The following is a 24,824-nucleotide window of genomic DNA, read 5'->3' on the forward strand; positions in this document are numbered from 1 at the left end:
ATATTAAGTTTCTCTCCTTTCTACTTAGCAATTCCAACCATTCTGACTTTTAATTGATTAACACGTGGCCACCTCTGTTCTGATTCTAGTTAAAAGCAGCTGGCCTCGGCAATCTCTTCTCCATAGAACTACTGAATCAGAGTGCCACACTTTTCAGACTGAGTACACTCAGGGATGCTATAGCCTCCCCTACTGCCGTGTTAGGACTCCTTCACAGCTTCTACTTAAAAACCACCTACGAAATGAACCTATCCTATAATCATACTGATGAATATCTTGCATATCGCCATAGAACCTTCATCTAGCGATGGATGGAGATAGAGCCAGAGACCCACACTGGAGCACCGGACTGAGCTCCCAAGGTTATAATGAGGAGTAGAAGGAGAGAGAACATGAACAAGGAAGTCAGGACCATGAGGGGGGCACCCAACCACTGGGACATTGGGGCCGATCTATTGGGAGCTCACCAAGGTCAGCTGGACTGCTACTGAAAAAACATGGGATAAAACCGGACTCTCGGAATGTGGCGGACAATGAGAGCTGACGAGAGGCCAAGAAGAATGGCACAGGAACTTTCAACTGGCGATAGATCGAGAGAGAGACAGAGACCCAAATTGGAGCAATGGTCTGAGCTCTTAAGGTCCAAATGAGGAGCAGAAGGAGGGAGAACATGACCAAGGAAATCAGGACCACGAGGCGTGCACCCACCCACTGTGACAGTGGAACTGATCTATTGGGAGCTCTTCAAGGCCAGCTGGACTGGGACTGAATAAGCATGGGTTGAAACTGGACTCTCTGAACATGGCGGACAATGAAGGCTGATGAGAAGCCAAGGACAATGGCACTAGGTTTCGATCCTAATACATGAACTGGCTTTGTGGGAGCTTAGCCTGTTTTGTTGCTCACCTTCCTGGGCCTGGATGGAAGTGGGAGGACCTTGGTCTTCCTGTAGGGCAGGGAATTTGGACTGCTCTTCAGTATCGAGAGGGAGGGGGAATGGACTGGGGGGAGGAGAAGAGAAGTGGGGATGGGGGAGGGGAGTGGGGGGAGGGGGCAATGTGTGGGAGGAGGGGTGGGAAATGGGAAACGGGGAGCAGTTGGAAATTTTAATTAAAAAAGAATAAAAAAATGATAAAAAAAAATAAAATAAAAACCACCTACGATGCTGAAGAGACAAGGACAAAGTGTGTAAAACTCAAGAAATGAGACCCTTTGAACTCTCCCTCACTTTAAAAATCCATTTAAGTCTCTACAAATGACTATTGCTAGTTAAAATGCAAGTTGCTATCATTTAAACATTGTTTTAAAAAACAGATTACAGTCAAGGATTAATGTGTCTAATCCCAGCATGCAAGAGGCAAAAGCAGAAGGACCACAAAATGGAAGGTTACAGAACAAGCCTCTGACTCAACTAAAAGAAAAGAAAATAGGTTAACTTCTAAAAAAAGACATTCAAAGTAGTTGCCTGTTGAGGACTACTGGCAGGTGTGAATTCTACCTCCTACAACTTATTCCAGCTAAGATGAAGCACCTAAGCACTCTGACATATTTACCCCCAGCTACCCACCATTCTTTCTGGAGCTTTGGAAGCCATGACTGTGATCTTCTGTTAGCCTCAATGAAGTAAACCTTTGCTGTCTACAGCGTTCAAGTTTTAGGCTCCTGCCTAATGACGTTCATCCCTTTTTAATATTTCATATTGCTTAAAGTTCCTAAAATACACTACATTTAACAAATGGTATTTCTCGCACTAGTTATTGTGTCAACTTCTTTTTTCCTGTCCAATCTCTATTCTGTAGAGTATTATTTGGATATATATATATATATTATTATACCAGCTTGGGAAGAGTTAGATGTATTCAAAACTATGACTGGTGAAAGTTTCAGTAAAACAGTAGGTTAGATAATAATCATAACATACAAAGAGGCTGATCTGAACCAGTTTTCAATCACTAGATGATGTGCTCCAAGCAGCTTCTGTTTTGATTTCATGATGCTGATGCTGATGCTGGAGAAAGGATCTGGACCTTGAATATCTTAGGCAAGCGCTGTATCTTCAGCACCATATACCTCTGAGATGCGTTTTTTTGTTTTTGTTTGTTTGTTTGTTATTGGTGTGTGTGTGTGTGTGTGTGTGTGTGTGTGTGTGTGTGTTGCCAAGGTGTACTCCATACTCCTGAGCTCGAGCAATTCTTACTAGTAACTGCTATTATAGTCATGCAACTCATGGTCAGTGAACCGAATTATTGACACCCTCAGATACTGGTACAGCAAAATCATTTTCTGAAAACTCATCAAATTGAAGTGCATTCACTGAGAGATCTGTTGTAGAAAAATGTCTCAGCTTTGACTGACAGATAAGTTGGTCACGACTTAGAAATCCAGAGTGTGGAGATGCTGGTGCCCAGCTCTTCTCACACCTTCTTGTGCTCCAAGCTTACCTAGGGCTCTGTTTGACATGGCTATAGTTCTTGACTCAGAGTCCAGAGAACTTGAACTTACCAAGTGGGAACTCAGAATCTGCATTTTCAAAGCGGTTGTGCTGGTCCTGATGAAGCCATTTTCATGTCACAGTAGTTGATCTCTAGTTTACGCTTCTGTACTAATATTTCACAGGTTAGCATTATTTAACATCAAACCAAGTATCTGAATCAACAACCCATTATGAATGTCTATAAAACTGACTTTTTGTAAATTTACCTTAATATCCCTTAGAGCAACATCTGATTAATAGTCCCAATATTCTACATTATTCAATATATGTTAAAAGCGATTTTAAAGTTATTTCCTTAAACTCATGTAATATAACTAAAAGACTAAATAATTAAGATTCATTGTTTAAAAAATAGAATGATGAATAAATGAAAACTGAAATAAAAGAACATCCTTTGAATTTGTATATCATTGTGTGTTCTTTTTATATACTTTTTAATGGAAAGAAAAGGTGAAAACCATGTTCAAGTTTTTATTTTAAAATTATCAAGAGTTCCAATTAATGGTACACACATTAAAGTGTGGCTTGCTTATTTTAGTTCAATGTCACAAAGTGGTTCCTTAAAACTACTGAGTAAGATTATTTTTAAAAATGTCTGTCCTTCAAGAGAGGAATTTCACATATGCAAATAGAGGGTGAAACAGGGATCTTTACAAGCAAATATAAAAAATAGACAATTTTTCTGTCAGTGAGTACTTGGAGATTGTCAATGAAAAACACATAAGCACCCATGCAACACAAGTGTAAAATGTTAGCTAACATGTGAAGTGTGTTCTGCTTTGTGTCTTTAGATAAAAGTGTCGAGAATCATGCAGTCAATCTTTATATTTGTACTTTTATTTTTTTTTAATTTTAAAACAAAGCACATTTGATTCATACAGGGTTGAATTCTCTTCTTTCAAACCAAGGCTTGCAACTGAGCTCTCTCTGTGAGGCCATCGGAGTCCTGCCTCCTAAAGACAGGCACACCTGCCGACTATCAAAGTTCTCATTGACCTTGGGAACACAGCAGTTTTAATGCAATAATCTTACTTAGGAAGGAGGAAAACCATATGTGAATGAGTATTAACCGCTCTTAGCCCACATAACGGATGATCACTCCCTTGGCTCCGGTTTGAATCTCTGAGCTAAGGAATTTGGCCTGAGCTCCCTTATGCTTAGCCAGTACAGACTGATGAAGAGGTGCAACATTAGCTCAATCAGCTGCTCTACACTTCCAAATTTTCCCCAATATGCTCCTCTTGAGTTTGCTTCCAGTGGATAGACAAGAAAGAAAACACTCCCACATGTAGTTTATTCTTCTGAAATCAGTTTCCCATGTGTTAGAGAGAATTAGGCAGAGAAAAATATAATCAACAGAACCCCCAATGTATTTATACAGTGACTATTTACTGCCTGGGATAAAATGAAAATTTTTAGATTTTATTTCTGAGATTCACAACAATTCTCCTGACATAACTATTGCTGTGAATGCTACTGCTGTACACACAGAAATCTATGGTGCAGAAAGGCTCAGAAATTCACCTAATAGTGGAATCATTGCATGCTCAACAAGACAGTTAGAAATAAAATAGGTAGGAGTATTGATTGATGGCTTTAACCTTCTACACTATATATTTAAAAGCAGTCAGCTAAGTGGTCTGCTGTTTGGCAGTAAAGCATTGTTTAGGATATACAGCGTCTTGGCTGCAATTTATAGCACCAAAAGAAACAAAGCATGCAGACACCATTTATATAGTCATATATGTATGGTGTTCTTTGTGCCTTATGTGTATTAAGTTATCCTGTATGGAAAGTAAAATCATCACATTATCATCATCGGTTCGACTACAAGCAGGGATGCTGAAGTCAAATATTTCTATAAAGTAGAAAAGCTGATAAATGAAGGACCAATGACTTAACACAGATATTTGGTTTCAAACAGTGAATAAGTCCCAAATAGCCATTTTCAGCTCTTAAAATGTGAAACTGCATGTTCCTTTACACCAACAATTAAAATAACATGACATAACATCAGTGCAATTCCACTTAATAAAAACTGACATTCCAATCCTATACTTGCCACACATGGGGAAGGGACACCAACTAGACATCAGAGGTTCCTCTCTGGACAAGAATCCCGAATCTTCTCCAACACAGGAAAGGAAGAACTTAAAGCCACAACAGATCTAAACAGCATAGAATGATCAGCTGTTCAGGAAGCCGTAGGTAGCCAGAGCAGTGAGGAAGACAACACTACACAGAATGCTCACAGTGCTGTCTCTTCTAAATTTAACTTTACAGCTGTGATGAAGTAGGATAAATATAATCTGATCAGAAATAAATGCACATGATTTGTCATCCCACATTGTAAATCCTCCTTAAGAAAAAAAAAAAACTCTAATGCAACACTAAATTTCTCTTGAAGTATATTTATAGGATTTTAGTTTGTAGTGAGTTTGTCTACTTTGAAGTGGGGAAAGAAAGCAGATGGGTCTTTTCATGGGAGCTGGCCACAGGGGCTTCAAGGTATGATTTGTTCTGCAAAGTCAAAAGGTTTGTTAGCAAACATAAATTTTGCTAAATGAGAGAAAAGTGTACATCTTCAGAGGAAAGGAATTTAGAGCATTTAGAATAAATAGACTCAAGCTTCTGCTTGAGTTGTTCTTATCTTGACACTCTTAAAGCAGAGAATCAGCATGAGAATCCTCTCCTCAGACCATCCTTCCCACCTCTCCTGGGGACTCAGCTCTGGACAATTACAGCGTTGCCATCACAGCAGCTGTCCCCGTTGCTTGGTAGTGATCTTCTCTGTGTAAAACTCGAGGACTCCACAGGGACATGCCAATGTGAGTTAACATGAAGTTTGAATGTTGTCTTCTGAAAGACATGGGTTTATTATACTATATGAAAAAGGTAGAATACCAGATTTTTCTTCTTAGAAATTTTATGTTTGCCATTGCTGTTCTGTGATTAATTACTCATATTCTGATCTTAATAGTTTGTATACAATTAATAAAGTATAAAATAAATATTTCATTTTTAAATCTATAAAGAGAAAAAATGAAATTGATAAAAATGTTTGCATTTAAAGTAAATGAATCAGTTTATTAAGTTGAACATGTGACATAGTTTAAAGATTATAATATCTATTTAGGCTTTAGAATCTATTAGGTTGACTTTTAAAGTAAAAATTTTCCTTAGAACTATTTACTTTAAGATCCAGCATCTGCATTTCTGTATTTGTCTACTTAGTACCTTCAAGAAGGGATTTCCTATACAATCTCTTAGAAATTTCAAAAACATAATATTTGAGAATCATGTACTAATTATGACTAAAATTAAAAGATGGTTTCATAACCTAAATTATTTTTCCTTTTGAAATATAAATACTGCAACTTAGGTGGCATGTCACTGTTGAAAACAGCCTGCCATATGCTTTTGATTTCACTGAGAGACATGCCATCTGCTGCCACATTAAATAATGATTCAAAAAATATTTGACAGAAGAATGGCAGAAGACTGTAACCCAATGTAAGAATTCTGTTCACCAACCATGGTCTGGTATCTGGCTTGAGTAGCAGTTCCAATTACCTTTAGCCATAAAGTCAAAGCCAGAAAGAATTAACTAAACATCTCCCTTTATTGTGGGTGATGAACTGAACACACTGCGGCTCACCCAGCATGATTATTGGTACAGATTTAGAAAGAAGTCTCTGATATGAAGGTGAGAACCAAAGATATGAGGTAATTTATATTTTAAAGGTGTTTTTGGCCCAGCAACTGGGATTAAGACAGAGAGCACACTTATGCACAGTAAATTTATTTATAAAACTTCAATATCTTCATGGAGATGTGGAGAAAGAGAAAAAATGGTAAAAATAAGACTTCAGAGGAACACATTTATTTGAAGAAAAAAATAAATCACTAGTTTTGTTACTAAATTTTACCAGGTGCTTAATCACCCAAGTGTGTGTTTTAACTCTACATAATAAATCCCTTAAGATTCCCAGAGCACAGAGGTAATGTTTCTAAGAAGCATAAAAATAGAAATCTATGTGAAGCTCATCCAGACAATGATTTTTGCAATGTTTCTTTTTTTCCAAAAAGGAAAAGGAACAAAATGTAGCGCTAATTTCCTAGGCAAAGTTTTATAAGTGGCTGCATGATAATTTGGTTGTGTGTGCTTGAGAAAAGAATGATTCACATCCAGTGACTCAAACATTGGCAGCGTCAACACCAACATAAACAAGGCAGCTTGGATTTACCAAAATCTTTCTTGTAAAAGAAAATTATAACTCAATCACTAAACTGTAAACCTGGCTTGAGAACGAAATGCAATCCCCCTTCACAAATGCATAACAAATATTCCTAGGTGTCTTGAAAAGTTTTACACCATATAACCAAAGCTCATTTTTCTTCATAATAAGAAATTTTCCAGATTTCTTTTAAAAATCAAAATTTAACAGTGAAAGTGAAATCTGAACTCTAATGTGAGCACATACTAGCAAAATTCTATTCTCCATCATATCTATTTTGTCTCTCGGCTACATTTGGCTTGTTCTGGAAAGTTCATGATGTCATTTTTTTTAATTATTTAGCAGGAACTTTGAGAAGCATTTTAAGAAAAGAAATTGATTATAAACACATAACATATTAATTCATGATTTATTTACATTAGGCTTTTACCTATTTTACCTATAAGACACTCATTTTGTATATAAGTAAACTTAAACTTGCTATAGCAATAAACTACCTAAAACCAAATCATTAATTCATATCAGAATGAAAAGTGAATATAAGTCTTAAGATATTTTGTCAGGCAAGGCTGCAGCAAAGGCTCAAGTACTGGCTGCTCTTCCACATGACCTGGGTTCAGTATCCAGCATCCATATGGCAGCTAATAGCAATCTGTAACTCCAGTCCTAGAGAATACAATACCTTTTTCTGGCCTCTAAGAACATTACAAACATGTGGTACACAGACATAACAGAGGCAATACACCCATAAATATAAAATAAAACTAAGCAAATATTTAAAAGAAAACTGTGTTAGGGAAAACTTTTTACTTTTTACAAGACCAGTGTAAAACCTGGAATGCTGACACTATATAAAAACAAAATGGAGATATGCTACAGCACATAGGCACACTCAGGAACTTTCTACATAGAACTTAAAGCACTCGGGTATTAAGATCAACAAGTGATAAATGAGATATTGTGGGACTAAATAGCTGTGCAGTAAAGGAAAAAGTTAATCAAGTGAAGAAGTAGACTACAGAAACTTCGATTTTTTTTTTCAGTTTATGCTTTCTTCATCTTCTTCAGCAGTCTGATTCCACTAGCTAAGACTTCAAGTACTGTATTGAATAGATATGGAGACAGTAGACAACCTTGCCTTGTCTCCCTTTAAGCTGATGTTGGCTATAGGCTTGCTGTAAATCACCTTTATTATTTTGAAGTATGTCCATTATATTCCTAAATTCTCCATGACTTTTTATCATGAAGGAGTTTTGGACTTTTGGCAAAGGCCTTTTTACCATCTAATTAAATATTCATGTCATTTTGTCTTTCAACTGATATTCCAAGCAAAGGAGCCAAAGATGTTGGGCCAAAGTTATCTCAGGGGCTATACCTCAAGGCCTATAAGACAGAGAAAATCCTGGCTCAAGTTTGAGGAAACCTAGTAAGAATGAGAAACAAAATTTAGATAAACATCCCGCCAGGCAGAGGGAGGCCTTGCTTGTCTCTCACTGGCTGGAGGTACTCCCACATCACACGATGTCACTTAACTCATATAAGCTGATGCTCACAATAATAAACTGAGTTCTTGCTTTTACTTGACTCCCTATTGCATCTGATTGTCCTGCATTGTGGGTCTGCTGAACAGGTGGCAGATAGTGCACTCACCTCTCCCTGGGGAAAAAGGCAAAGGAGGCCTGGCACTAAGATGCAAGATAGTATACGATTTTAGTATCTGACAAAATAGACTTCAAACAAAAGTAAGTCAGAAGAGATAGGAAATTATATTGCATACTTAAAGGAAAAATCCTCCAAAAGGACATTGCAATCCTTAACATACATGTACCAAACACAAGAACACCCAAGTACATGAAAGAACCACTACTGTAGTTTAAAATATATATTGACCCTCACACACTGATAGGTAAAACTTTAGTGCTCCACTATCACCAAAGGACAGATCATCTGGAAAAAACCTAAGTAGAGAAACATTGGAGCTCATGACAATATATATGTTGTGAAATTAACAGATATTTACAGAACATTTCACCCCAAAACAAACAAACAAAAAAATACACATTATTTTTGAATCCTCATGATCTTTCTCCAAAATCAACCACCTACATGGACACAAAGTAAATCTCAACCGAAATAAGAAAACTTAAATAATACTTTACAACCTATCTCACCACCACAGATTAAACCTGGATACCAACAATAGAAACAACAGGGTGTAACATGAGGGCCTGTTTGTTGGGGTTTTTGTTCTGCCCAGTTCCTACAGCTGGTAAGCCCCAAAGAAAATCACACAGAGAGTCTGCATTAGGTTATATACTGATTGGCCCATTAGCTCAGGTATCTTATTAGCTCTTGTAGATTATATTGACCCATTATTTTTATCCATGTTCGCCACGTGTCTCAGTACCTTTTTCAGCTGTTCAGGTCACATTCTTTCCTTTTTGGTGATCTGGGTAGGACTGCAGAAAGAGCTTCCTTATTCCCAGAATACTCCTGTTCTCATTGTCCCACCTCTACTTCCTGTCTAGTTTTCCCATCTGTACTTCCTGCCTGGCTATCAGCCAATTAGAGTTTATTTAAAATATAATTGACAGAATATAGAACTGTTCCACACCATTTCCCCCTCTATTTTTTTAGGAAAACAAAAACATACATAGTCCATTTTTTGGGAATGTGGGCATAGTTTTCCAGGCTACTTTCAGCTGGTTGGGGGTGTTGATAATCTTGTGGGGACTTAAAGAAAATTTTGAATTATGATCATGTCCTGACTAGAGTATCCTGTGAGTCTTGATCAGCTCAGACAGCAGTCTTGAATTTGTTCTGGATGTAGAACTCAGACATCTGTTTCTAACAGAAACTTTTTAGGTGGTCTTTCTTGATCAAATCTGATTTTTCTTAATTCAGAATGAATCCATAGCTTCTCATTTTCTGTGGAAAAATCAAAATCTCTTCTCCAAAGTAACATACTTTTTGACTTTAATTTTGAGGTCAATGTATTTTTAAAATATCTATCTTGGATTAATTTAGCAGCATTTATAAGCAAATATTTTTTAGCAGCTGTTGCTCCTTCCTCAGCATTCAAACAATTTAAAGAGAACATAATAATATACAGTATCAAGATTTTCTGTGTGTTTTTTATCTTTACATGGCTTTATTTTAAGCTCTATTTAGGTCCTTCTGAATTTTTTTTTTTTTTTTTTTTTTTTTTTGGTTTTTCGAGACAGGGTTTCTCCATAGCTTTTTGGAGCCTGTCCTGGAACTAGCTCTTGTAGACCAGGCTGGCCTCAAACTCACAAAGATCCACCTGCCTCTGCTTCCCAAGTGCTGGAATTAAAGGCATGTGCCACCACCGCCTGGCTGGTCCTTCTGAATTTGTGCTGCTTTCATTGGTTATTAAAAAAACTTCCTTGGCCTAGTTGATATGGTGGAACTCAGGTAGGCGGGGAAGACAGAACTAGATGCTTGGAAGAACGAGAGACAGGCAGAAGCCATGAATCTTCTGCCTGAGATGAACGTATGTTAGAATCTTTCCTGGTAAGCCATGACTTCGTGGTGACACATAGATTGGTAGAAATGGGTTACATCAGGACGTGAGAGTTGGCCAAGAAGAGGCTAGATATAATGGGCCAGCCAGTAATTTAATTAATACAATTTCTATGTGGTTATTTTGGGGGTTAAGCTAGCCGGGTGGCGGGACTCAGCCTGCCCCTCCCCCTACAACAGGGAGCTTGCAAACTCAATGAAACAGATTATCTCTCTACTGAATGAAAAATGGGACAAGAGAGAAGTTAAAAAAGAAATTAAAGACTTTCTAGAATTGAATGAAAATACAGCATACCCAAATTTATGGTACGCCATGAAAGCAATTCTAAGATGCAAGTTCATAGCAATAAATGCCTACATAAATGCAGAATTGAGAGATCTCATGCTAGTAATTTAACAGCAAGAAATAATGAAACTCGCGTGTAAAATCAATAAAATAGAAACAAACAAGCAAAAACAATACAAAGAATCAATTAAACAAAGAGTTGGTTTTTTTTTTTTGACAAAATCAACAAGATTAACAAACCCTTATCTAAATCCACTAAAAGACAGAATGAATCTCCAAATAAACAAAATTAGAAATGAAAGGGGTGCATAGCAATGAGGAACTCAAGAGATTGATAAGACATACTTTCAAAAACCTACCAAATTGGAAAGTCTTAAAAATGAAAAGAAAGAAAAGAAAATTAGATAATTTTCTTGTTACATACCACTTACCAAATTTAAATCAAAATCAGATAATCAATTCAAAAACAGATCTTTAACCACAAGAAAAATAGAAGAAAAATAAAGTATAATCCATACAAACTCTAGTAAAAATAAAAAATCTCCCAAACAAACCCAAAAAGGTTTAGGACCAATTGGTTTTAGTGTAGAATTGTATCAAACTTTCAAAGAAGAGTTATTGTCAATACTCTTCAAATTATTCCACCAAATAGAAGCAGAAGGAACAATGCCCAATTATTGGATGATGTCATTGGTACCATGATATCAAAACCACAGAAACACCCAACAAAGAAATAAAATTACAGAATTTTTCCTTATCAACATAGATTCAAAAATTATCAATAAAATACTTGCAAACTGAATCTAAGAGTGTATGAGAAAGATCATTAATCATGGTCAGGCAGGCATCAGTCCAGAGATGCGGGGATGACCCATATACTTAAATTGACAACTGTAAAAGATCTTTAGGTTCAATCCCACCCAAGTCAGGATGATGATCATCAATTTACTATACGATAACAAACGCTGGTGAAGATATGGGGCAAAGAAAACCTTATTCGTTCTTGGTAGGAGTACAAACTCATGCAGCCACTGTATAAATCAATGGGGGGTATTACTCAATGCTGGCATAGAATAACCATAATTCACAGCTTTTGTACTTCTGGACATATACACAGTGGATTCTGTACCTTACTCTACAGATTGCTAATCTATATTCATTGCTGGTCTATTTGCAAAATCTAGGGAAGGGATCAGTCTAGATGCTCATCAACTGATAAACATATAAAGAAAATGTGGTACATGTACAAAATTAATTTTCTTCAGCAGTAAATAAAATTGAAATTGGAATGGAAATGAGTGGAACTTTATTTATTGAGTGAGGTTACATAGGCACAGAAAAAATAATGGCATGTATTCTTCCTTGTAGATATACCCTAGTTTCAAACATTTATTTTGTGTTCTCATCTTAGAATATCAACGAAAGCCAGGACGAGAAGGATAATGGAATATAGATCATATAAAATAGAAAGGTTTAAGCAACAAAAGGTAAGAGATGGAAGTAAAAATGAAGGGACCCTGAGGGAGATGGTAGTTAAAACAAAGGTGGTGTGCCTATTATGCGTGATCCTAGACAAGCTAATTAAGAAGGTGAACCCTAAGAAAAACATTTAGGCGATGAAAGGAGACAGAGACAAAGACCCACATTGGAGCACCGGACTGAAATCTCAAGGTCCAAATCAAGAGCAGGAGACAGAGCACGAGCAAGGAACTCAGGACCGGGAGGGGTGCACCCACACACTGAGACAATGGGGTTGTTCTATCAGGAACTCACCAAGGCCAGCTGGCCTGGGTCTGAAAAAGCATGGGATAAAACCGGACTTGCTGAACATAATGGTCAATGAGGACTACTGAGAACTCAAGAACAATGGCAATGGGTTTTTGATCCTACTGTACGTACTGGCTTTGTGGGAGCCTAGGCAGTTTGGATGCTCACCTTACTAGACCTGGATGGAGGTGGGTGGTCCTTGGACTTCCCACAGGGCAGGGAACCCCGATTACTCTTAGAGATGATGAGGGAGGGGAACTTGTTGGGGGAGAGGGAGGGAAATGGGAGGTGGTGGCAGGGAGAAGGCAGAAATCTTTAATAAATAAATAAAAAAAGTGATAAAAAAATAAAATAAAATGTCAAAAAAAAGGGATGGAAAGATTTAAAAAAAATAAAATAAAAAGCAAAAGAGAAAAAAAAAACAAAGGTGGTGTGTAAAAGCAAGTAAACAGAGAGAACTATAAATAACTGAGTAAAGCAGGAGGCAGGAGAGGTGGTCTTCCCCAGGGAAGAGCACATTAATTGGTTTTTCAGTGCTAAATGGTCAGCCTGAAAACAAACATACAGGCAATATTTAGGGACTATACAGGTCTTGTTATGCAAGAACAATTACTGGACAAAAGAAACTATGAATTTGAATGAAGAAAAGGAAAGGAGAAATTTTGCAGTCATGCCATAGTATCACAAGCAAAAAAATTAAAAATAAATGAAAAAGGGAAACCCAAACTGCTACATTGTTAATCAATTTAAAAATATAATTTATAATAAAAGAAGAGCTGTAAAGGAGATACTTTGTATGACTGGAAAAAGTTATCCTCAGAACTGTAAGTTATTATACAAAAGCCCTGAAGCACAGGAAGAAATCTTCTTCATGAAGTGTTGGTCAATTGGGCTCCACAGCACCTCAGTATGCTGCAGATGTTTGGCCGTTCTTAGTGGATGCCCTCCAGAAATAAATAATAAAACCCTGTTTTTTAAAGTACTATACACATGGATGCATGACATAGAGAAATTAAGCTGAAAGTGCTGGACTTTCCCTTTCTGCCAGATAACTATCAGAGTCTCACAAGAATGTGCCTCAAGGTGGCAGAACAGAAAATGCATTAATAGTTTCCCCTGAAATCAGTTAAAAACTCATGGCAGTGAAAATAGTATTCTCTATGGGAAAATTAAACACTTTTGTTTAGCAAATTGGCACAGCATCAAACTGCCTTTTAAATATTTATGTTTGTAGACATAGACAAATGTGTAGCCTTCATCATAGAATCATCTCTTTCTAGTAAACAGTGTTGAGTGCTGATTCTCATCACTATCCATGGTATTGTGAATAATGGAAGGTGGCTACTCAGTCTTAAACAAGACATTTATATTATCTTTTCTAAGACCCTGGGAGCAGGAAAAGCAATGGTGAGAAAATGAAAGCAAGATGTCATCTTATGAATAACACACAGTTATTGCAATCATAAAAACTCACAGCAGCTGTGGACGCCTGCACTGGGTCCACAAAGTAATAGAGCTATCAACTGTCAGACATGAATGGAGAAGATTCTCAGAAGACCCCAGCCCTCACTGCTCAACTACTGATAGATTTTGGGAATGGAGAGTCATTGTCTTCAATGTGTACCCACTGATGAACCCGCCAGTCTCCAGTGGATAACTCCAATCCCATGGTCACCCATATGGCCCTAGTTCAACTGATGGGTTACAAAAATCACAGCACTGAGAAGAGGGAAGTAAACACAAAGTCCCACCCCTTAGCAAGAAATTATTTGCAAGTGATACCTGCTTGGATAAGGAAAATAAGTTTTCTCCAGTGGAGTGTCAATGGATATGTCAGACACTTTCCATTGCAGGACCCATGCTTAGGAGTAGTTGACCAACACAAAATTGAGCCGATATTTTGCTTTGTTTTGATGGGCTTTTTTTTCTTGATTTTTTTTTTGTTTTATTGGGTTTTGTTTGCATATTTGTTTTTATTGTAGATTTTTGCTTTTGGTTTGGAGAGAGAGAAAGTAAGAAAATAGAAATAAAGATCATGAATAAAATTGTGTGCATAGGAAGTGGGAGGAACTAGGAGGAGTTGGGGGGACATGAAAAATGTTTTTAGAAAAAGATTGATAAACACAAGTTTTAAAACATTAAAGAAACAGAACCTTAAATGGGTCACAAAACAAAACCAAGTCATGAATTCAGAAAAGAACGAGTAGTGATGTGGCGAGACAGATAAGGAGGGAGAGGACAGAGTGTGCTTGGCAGGAGGTAATCAGTATACATTGTATGTGTGTGTGTGCGCGCGCACATACATGTGTGTGAGTATGTGTGCTAGTGTGTGTGTGTGTGTGCCTTTGTGGGGGGGACATGCACTCTAGTGTGTGTGTGTGTGTGCACGCGTGCCTTTGTGTATGTATGCGTGTGTGTGCGTATGTGTGTGAAACTGTCAAATAACAAAGTCCATCAATAAAGGAGATATTGTTCCTAAACCTCTTCCTGTATTCCCCATCAACCTGCCCAACCTCACACATAGGAGCTTCAGATTTGTAGTATTTGATAAAGACCTTGGCACAGCCTCCCAGGGCTTTGTATCCTCCACTAACTTAAGAAGTTTAGATGCAGTAATATCTTAAGGTATTATTGAAACAGACACTTCTGTTAACTGAGGATTTAAGAAAGTGAGGGGAAATAGGAAGAGTCTTATACTACCATCTGACATAAGTAAGGCTTGTGCCAAAATAAATTATGTAATAAACAAGATGTAACTGGAATATATATTGACATATGAGACCTAAAATTTGATCAGTTCAGAGAATCAGATATTATGTAATAGATTCATAGAGGACAAACACTTCACCAATTGCTATCTTTTTAAATCATCAATTGGTACAGTTTGTTAAGTAAAATGTGTTGATCTAATACAGTCTTCAATAGAGACCCTAGAATAGAAGACTAAATCATCTCACTAAATGTAGCTTAGTAACTTATTTATGAAGGAAGTTTAACTCCAGGAGTACTCTGGTTTCTCTATAAACCAAACAAGACCTGGAGACACTTCAGAAATGAATCTTTCAATAAAATCCAGACAGCAAATTGCAGAGACCCTTTGTTGATCAGAGGCTCCTGTGGCCACCAGAACTTTAGGTAGGCTGTCCCTTTAGGTTTCCTCCACTGTCATGGTTGTCAAAAACCAACTTTAACAAAAATACCACTTACCATGGTAGGAGTATGGGGATTAGAAAAGTTATTAAAGACTACGAAGATGTGAGTGAAAATAATAAAACAGAAAAATAGGATACTACCAGGAGGGAGTTCCAGTGAATAATGAAATTGCCCATGTTTAATTTCCATTTGCTTAAAATACCTGGAACCCAAAAGGTAGGAGTGAGATTAAAAAAACAAAACAAAACTATGATATGAGGAATGAACATACCAGTTGAAGGTTATGAACTATATTCTGAGATAAACATTCCGTTGCTAGAACAAGAAAAATGACATTCACACCCTTGACAAAAACATTCTGCAGACAAACCACTCTCTGGAAGGAATCTATTGCTATCTCCCTACGGGAGTAGGAAAGTTAGTTGAATCCTTACACTTTTGTTTGGGGTAGAAACATATCTATTTTTCTGTTCCTGAAATATAAGGTCTGGGTATTAGCCACACCTATTGACAATAACCTTGAGAGAGCAGAACTCTCTGACCTAAATCTAAGTGGGATCATTGCTTGAGGTAAAAGCAGACAATAACCTTTAAGGAAAATTAGTTCCTGACACTCTTGCCTTCAGTCAGGGTGGAATGCCAACAACTTTGAGCAAGTTGAAACTCTCTGACCTTCAGACAAAGTTGAAATAGGTTTACATTTTGGTCCTCCACACTTGGTACCCCTTCAAAAAAAATCCCCAATCCCTTGTCTCTTCCTCATGATCATATTCCAGCCCTCAACTTGAGTAAAGATCATCTGTTCAACCAGATGCAGATAATGAGAAATCCAGCCCCCAACTGTGGTGGAGACCCTCTTCTTAACTACGGGCCATACTGTACAGAAGACCAGAGTGGAAAAAGAAACTAAAAGATAACACACCCATCCAACAAAGAGAAACTCAGAAATTTGTACCTAGACCTGTTATCACTCCAAACCCAGATAACTAGAAAACAGCATAAGATCACAATCAATAACACCCGAGGTTTCAATATGTCACCACAGGAGCCCAGCTATTCTACTATGACAAGTTATGAATGTTCCAACACTGCTAAAGCACGAGAAAAAATCTTAAACTCAACATTAGGAAGGTGATAGAGATACTTAAAGAGGAAATGAATGAATTCTTTAAAGAAACTGAGGAAAATACAAACAAAAAATTAGAATAAATGAATAAATTAAAAAAGCCAACAAATACCAAACACTTGAAGGTATTTGTTCAAGACCTCAAGATAAAAATAAAAAGAATAAAGAAAACACAAACTGGGGGAATTCTGGAAATGAAAAATTGACGTAAATGAACAAGAAAAAAACTTCACCAACAGAATATAAGAGATAAAAGAGAGACTCTCAGACACTGAAAATATGATAAAATAAATAAATACATCAGTCAAAGAAAATGTTAAATAGGAAAAATTTCTCATACAAAACATTCAGGAAATCCAGGAGTAGAAAAAGACCAAACCTAAGAATAATAGGAAGAGAGGAAGGAGAATAATACCAGTTGAAAAGCTTAGAATATATTTTCAGCAAAATCATTGGAAAAAAAATTTTCTAAACTAAAGAAATACATACCTCTAAAGGAACAAGAAGCTTACGGAACACCAAACCTCTGGAATTGTAAGCCACTCCCAATTAGATGCTTCCAGTGTCTTACATCTTCCATTGTAAAAGTTTTTCATGCCTTGGTTAAATTTACTCCGTGTGTGTGTGTGTGTGTGTGTGTGTGTGTGTGTGTGTGTGTGTATTTTGAATAAGATTTTTTTTCTTGAATGGAAAAATGTGTTCACTTTTGTAATAATGGCACAACTGCTGTATATGGCACCAACTACACAGATGGGAACATGTGCCTAGTATTATAAACCTGGTCTAAATTCATAACTGGGAAATCATGGGCTCTACTGAGGAATTTAATATTTTTGTTTAGCCACTTGACATTAAATTGTCTTCTAAATATCTATAATTATACCCATAGATAAATGTTACTCTCAGCTTTAATCAAAGAAATTTCTCTTTGCAGTGAACAATGGAAAATGCAGGGACTTGTGGTTGCTTAATGTGCTTAGAATACATAAAAAATGAATGTTCATCCCTAATTAAGACATTGCTACTACCCCTTCTGAATATCACGGATCATCACATGAGGAGGAAAGAATGTAAGATCCTGAAGACAGAAAGAAAGGTTCCAACATGCCATCTTGAACAGTAGCTAAGACTTCCTGCCTTGAGCCTGCACAAAACTAGTTCTATCAACAGTCAGTCATGGATGGAGATTGGTTTTATGGGGTCCAAACTCTCCCTACTGAACTATTGACTACTGAGAGATTGTGGGAGAAAGAGAATCTTTACTGTCCATTGTGTACTCACTGGTGAACCCACCAGGCTCCATCTGATACTTCCAAACCCATGGTTACATAAAAAGTCTTGGTTAAACTTAATGTATCTTGAAACAAAATGAAAAGACGTGAATGTGAGGAACGGATACTTAGGGAAGCGAGGATGTTGACAGGAATGGGAAACAAAAAGAGAGGCAGAGATGAGAGTATTAGAAAGCATGCATACATACATGAAATTCTCAAAAACCCAATTAAATTAACAAGAATGTAAAATAAATAAATTACTTGCAAATAAAAATTTTGGAAAGCTGTCACCAGCACTGAGTCCTCCACATTTAACATGAGAATTTTATAAATGATTGACCTAACTGTACTTTCAATAAAAAGACTGTTTTTCTTAAAACTCTTAGGTCCAGAAAAGGAGTGGCTAAATTTATACAATCGGTTTACTATTGAGTCTGGGTGAAGATTTTGTTCCTAGATAATGGGATGACATTCCCTTCATTCATACTGATTTTCAACCTTTTCTTTTCCCTATTTTCTAGTTGCTCTTTTTTTTTTCTACTTCCCAGTTTAGGAATTTGTTTGGCTCCCTTACTCCATTTAATGACTATGTTTAATAGAAGATTTGGCTATGTGCCTGGAGGCTCTTGGGTGTTGTGTGTCATATAAACAAAATTAATTAGTAACTTCAATGCCAATATCAGATCACTGGCATTAAGAGTTCAATTGAAAGAAGAAACAGAGGGGTGAAAATTTCAACAAAAGATAGCATTATTTTTTACATAAAAATAAACCACATATAACAAGTTAACAAAATTCCACATTTGCATGGTGTTTTTCTCTAAAGGATTTATAAGCATTATTTCACACAGTTCTGATGGTAACATCATTTATTGGCCACTATGGATATTACCAACAAACGAAGGCAAGGAACTAAGAAAATTATCTACCCCGTACTTTGCTGTTCACTCAGCAAAACTGTGAGCCTGTGAAGTGTCACATATTGTACTAAGATGTGTAAGATGCCAAACCACTCAAGTTTGTCTAGTATTTAAATGTTTCCAATAATGCAAATGTTCAGTGCTGAGATGGGAACATCCTAGTCAACAAGGATACCCAGTCCCACCCCCCAGTTCTTATCATCCTGTCAGCACACTACCATGCAAGTCACAAAGATATTCCATGTACATGGTACTCCATCTTTCTCTATCCTGGTCTTCTGATGGATAGCTCCCTCGGGACTCACTTTCAGCATTTTACTCAATATTATCTTAAACTCTGACACCTAAACCAGTCCTCCTTGACCCCTAACTTGCCTTCTATTTCTACAGCTCAAGGTGAGTTGAGAAGCCAGAGCCCAAATTTAAATCCCTGGCTGTAACATGATGACTTTGGCATGTGGATGTATGACTGAAATATATATCCCCTCCACCTGACTATTTCACCAAATATTCAAATAAGCAAAATTTCGTACGCAAAATTTCATTTTTCTTCATAGGCAGTTTGGCCTTTTTATCTTTCTTATACCTGTTGCTAGTCAGTATCATTGCTTAGGTTCCTAAACCCAGGCTCAATCAGTCTGAGGCAAGGCATTTTGCTACACTTAGCACACTCATAGTTCCCAGCAAGCAATCCTATAGAACATACCTCATATTCATCCTTCCATTTCTTTGCCCATTGTTATCATCGTAACTAAAATCATCCTTGCCTCTTTTAACTGTGTTTCTAGTATGAGCCATGTTCCAACTTTCTCTCCACCCATTCACTCATTTAAGTTAGGCTATTCTCAGGCTGAAACACACCTTAATCTCAATTCTTAATGTTGTTTTCTATAAGCGAGACACAATTAACCACTTCTTGTGGAGTTCCTTTCTCTCTTTACTTGTGTTTTTCCACAGAAATGCAACTTTTTTTCTTTCAAACTCTCACTCATCTTTCAATCCAATCGGACATTTCAAAGTACTACAGATTTTTTTTCTAGTTTCAGAAGCAAGTGAGTGCTCTCCTTTGAACTCATTGACTTTGTTCTTCTGAGTGACTCACCTTGCCTGCTTCCTGTTAGAATTATTTTTAGCCTCTTCTGTCTTTTGAGTAGATTATCTCTTGTAGACCAAACATGGATGGCTCTGCTTCATTCCACTATCCCTGTTTAACCCAGCAAAGGGCTCATTAAGTCATCATTCAAGTGAATTGTTCACGTCCTCCTAGTTTTAAAACTATTAGATGCATTTTGCAAACTATAATATAGATGTATGTATGTATAATTTAAAAATGCATTCTCCAATCATTAATTCAACAATGTTCAGTACCAGTTCTTTATTGCCTTCCTTGCAAAAGAGACTCTATGACAAAGAAACTATTTCAAGCAGGACAATCATTTATGTTCAGAAAGTATGCTTTAATTGAGTAATTTTTCAGATGGTTGATACTGATATGACACTATAATATATAAGAAATTCTCTTTGGAGACACCGTTGTTTATTCCCATTTAGACCTCACAGTGCAAGCATGACAACACAGAGAAGCAGAGTTATGTATTTTAGTTATATTTGTGTTCTAGGATTTAAAATAAAAAGACCTCTACTTTAGGCCTGAAAATGTTTTACTAAATTAAGGTAGAGTCTGTTGACACTTTATAACTAAAAATTTTATCACAGTTTTTGTTTAGCCTTTGTAAGGAAAGTTTGAAAAATAGCAAGGCTGAGAAGAAACAACCATTTTTCATGATGGTCTCAAATTGTTCTCTCAAAGGCTTTGGTTTGCACTTGAATCTGAAAGCAAGATTAATAAGAAAAAATAGCCATATCATATCATAATTTATCCACTTGTCCCATTTCAATCTCTCTCTCCATGGCAAAGTTTCTTCATTCATGCCCCCAACACTTTGGGGGCTGCTACCTCAGACACCTCTGTCAATGTTGCAGAACTAAACCACTACCTTTTCATCTTCATTGCCCTTTTCCCTTCTTCTGAGCTGAACTACATGGGGGAAAGGAGGAGATGGATTAGTGACCCAGGTATGTGACATGTAATATCTGCTTCTTCAGATCTGAGGTTTGATTTAGTGTCTATCGGAGAGTGTGAAGAAACAGCCTTCTATCTTCCTTAGAAAACACATCACCGCTGCACTATTTACTTGCCACGATTCAGGACAATGGTGATATTTTGGCTTGCACTTCCCTCTAGCAGTCATAAGCAAATACATTAGCTTGGACATTTAAACAAGACAAAAGTGATTGCTGACATCAAAATATGTCTTTCTCATTATTTTATTTATAGACACATAATGAAAAACAAGGTTGTCTTCCATTACATATTTAAATAATGACCAGCTCCATCTCTTTTCCAACACAGGTATACTATCTGCTCCTCGAGACATGTCCTGGCAATGCATTGGTTGTTGGGAGACATTTTTCATTACAGAAAAATAGAATAAAGGGCCATAGTGGACAACTTCTGTTTGACAACATGGCACTGGTATGAATATGCTCAAGAAAGTCCATGTTGGATGTTCAGGGGTCTATGAGTCATCCTAAACTTGCTGACTCCTAATGTCCAGGGATCCCAAAAGTAAACTGTGTTGTAATCGGTTATGTAACCATTTGTGTGGTTTTGTTTAAGTGCAGCCTTGAGGTAAGAGACCTGAGCCTTTGCCTGCTTTCTGGCTAGCCTATCTGTCTGTGTCTACCTATAAGCTTGTATGCTTACCTCTAAGTGACCTCTGTGCCTAATCCCACCTGCATGTACTCACATGCTCTGTCAAGTCTGATGGCCTCCCAGCACCAATCTGCCAGCTGTCTGTGTGGTAGCTCTCATCCAGAGTGAGGAAAACATGTCTTTCCTCCCTACTGCAGCTCACGTTCTCTTCAATCCCCAGGCCTCCAGCAATCCCCTCTCTTTCCTGTTTTTGAATTGGGACCTCATTACCCGTTAAATGGCATCGTTTTATAGTTGTTGCAGAAGCACCATGCAGACAAACTGCAGCTTGGCTCTGAGGAGCCGAAGAAGGTTTCTGGGTGCATGGTAGAAACATAATGAAAACAAGATGAGAAGAGTTGTACTACTCCAGCACTTCTCTGCATTGAAAGTCAGTTGGTGACAAGAAAGGGAAGTTGAAAAGATGCTTGGAATTCTTGTAGAAAAGACTCAGAGGCAAATGTCCCACCAGGAGAGATGCTGTGGAGTGAATGAGTCCTCATGGATACCAGAACTAGGATTGTGTTATTCCATGTAGAGGCAATGTCTGGTGAACAGATGGCACAGAACAAGCCAAGGATGTTCAGGAAGCAGAACACAGGCTGGTCGAGGGGATGCATAAATTCCAGACAATTCTGCAGAAGAGGGAACACTCTCAGTTTAGTGGAAATGTTCTCAAGGCAATGAAAGATAACAAAGATAAGCCACAACTGCAAAGTAGGTCCTTGGAACAAAGGCTCCTTCCCAGTTACTGCCTTCTTTATCTCTCTATGGAAGCTGATGGGGAAAGGGTCCTCTGACAAAAGGATCCTACTCTGGTCCTGGAACCATTGTGCTGCTCTCCTCTATGTCTCATTGAGATGGCCCCATGCTTCTCCAGTCATATGACCATTCTCTTCACTGACATGCCTGCTCCTTTACTGTATGTATGAACTATTTTACAGAAATATTAAATGTGAACTTTTCACCTTTTTCTACCACAATCATTCATTCATCTAATTAGTATTGAATAAAGGTCTGATTTGCATCAGGAACAGTACCAAGTACTGTTTCCAAACAAATTAACCAGACACAGGGGTTTTCACTTATCAAGTGACCTAAATGAACCTACATGTACTCCTCACTTCTTTCTGTTTCAATAAGTAAGTTGTGTCATAGCCTAGATTAAGTGTTCTCTCCAACAACATTCCCTGAATGATGATGTGTTTTGGGTATGTGGTGTATGCATGTATACACGCATCTAGAGGTAAGAAGGTATTGAAGAGTATGTTTGCCCACATAGGCACATGTGAAGGCCAGAAGTTGATATCAAGATTTTTTTCTCAATCACTTTCCCACATCATTATATGTTTATTTCTCTTACTAAACTTAGCAATACTCCCTTTCTGCAAACCTATTGTCAACAGTTCTCTTGTGTTTGCCTATAAGACCTAGTCAACAACTTCTGCTATGCAAAAATGTTCTTGCTTTTCATTCTAGGAGTATTTTCTTTTGTGAAACATTTTAGTTAGAGCCAGCAAGCTGTAGGGATATGTGTGTGTGTTCATTCACATATCTGTGCATGGCAAGGTCAGAGGATAACTTGAGGGAGTCCGTTATCTTCTTCTACCATATAGGTCTTGGGAATTGAGCTCAGGCATCAGGCTTAGTAGAAAGCATCTTCCCCTCTGAGTCACCTCCCTGATTTTTGTAAAACCTTTTAAACATATATTAACTTAAATGCCAATTTCATGAAGTAAATTTTATTTCTTGTCTTATGTAAGGCTATTTAATTTGTCACATTTCACTCCTTTATTTCAGATTCTGACTGCATTTTCAGCCAGTGTTAACTTAATATAAGATATCTGATAAACATTACTAGTTATTATAATAATATATTATTGCATTATTAATTTCTTTAAAGAATAATTTTTCAAATTTGTAACCACTTCATAACTAAAACAATTAATGATTTTTCCCTTAATTGGTGTCTGTCAATACTGTATTTTAGCATATTTATGCTTTCAAGCTCATTCTATTAACATATATCACTTTTCCATAATTCATTGTTATAACTTATTTTTCTTTTCTTTTTTAAAGGTTGTTTTAATTTGTGTGTATTTTTATGAGTAAAAGATAGTATACATGTGAGCACGAGGACAGAAAGAGTGCCCTGAAGCAGAAGTTACTGGCGATTTTGAGAGTCCATGAGGTGCAAAAAATACAAATAAATAAAAAATAATAACTTTTAAATAAGAAAAGAACAATGGAAGTTATAACAATATCAGATCCTCTGTAAGAGTAGTAAGTTTGCTTAACCATTGAACTATTTTTCCTGCCCTGTATTTTTTTTTAAAAGAAAACAGTTTATCTTTTTTCATCATATATACCAATCCAAGTTTCCACTCCCTCCCCTCCTCCCATTCACTCCACTTACCCCCCCACCCCCATCCACCCCTCAGAGAGGGTAAGGCACGTTGCCTTAGGGAAGGTTCAAGGCTCTCCCTACTATATCTAGGCTGAGCAAGGTATCCATCCAAAGAGAATTGGTTTCCAAAATGTCAGTACAAGCAGTAGGGATGAATCCCGGTGCCACTGCCAGTGGCCCCTCAGTCTACTCTCTTAATAAAAACTGAATTATATTTGTTACCTAATGGCAATTTGATTAGATTAATATTTCTAAGTTACATCAAGCTTTTACATCTTCATTTTTTGTTGTTCTTGCACTTGTTTTGCAGCTGACAATATGAAAACAAACTAACTGTTTTCATAAATTGCTTGCATCTGCTAAGGTTGTAACCTATAGGTCACAACTCCTTTGGGGGACAAATAACCCTTTCACAGGGATCACCTAAAACCATCAGAAAACACAGATATTTACTTTGTGGTTCATAACAGTAGCAAAATTACAGTCATGAAAATAATTTTCTGATTGTGGTCAGCACGACATGAGGAACTCTGTTACAAGGTCAAAGTACTAGGAAGGTTGAGAACTCTAACGTACTCTACTGAGTATAGTTTTTATTCTAGGGACAACTGCAAACATATTTTGAGCTCATTTGCACTGCAACAGAGTGACGTTTTCCAATCTAACCTCAAATACTGGGTTCCCTAAGGGTCACCAATCTAACCTTCGGAAAGAAGCTGAGTGACAGAGAGCACAGCGAACACAGTGCTCCTTATGTCTCTCAGTGTATGTCTACCTAACCAGAGTTAGGGTGTCTGTGACATTTTGAAGTCTAGCTTCACTTGGGCTTTTTGGTAAGGATGGGAGATAAGAAGCCTGAAT

Source organism: Chionomys nivalis, chromosome 2, assembly GCF_950005125.1.
Source record: "Chionomys nivalis chromosome 2, mChiNiv1.1, whole genome shotgun sequence".
NCBI classification, from domain to species: Eukaryota; Metazoa; Chordata; class Mammalia; order Rodentia; family Cricetidae; genus Chionomys; species Chionomys nivalis.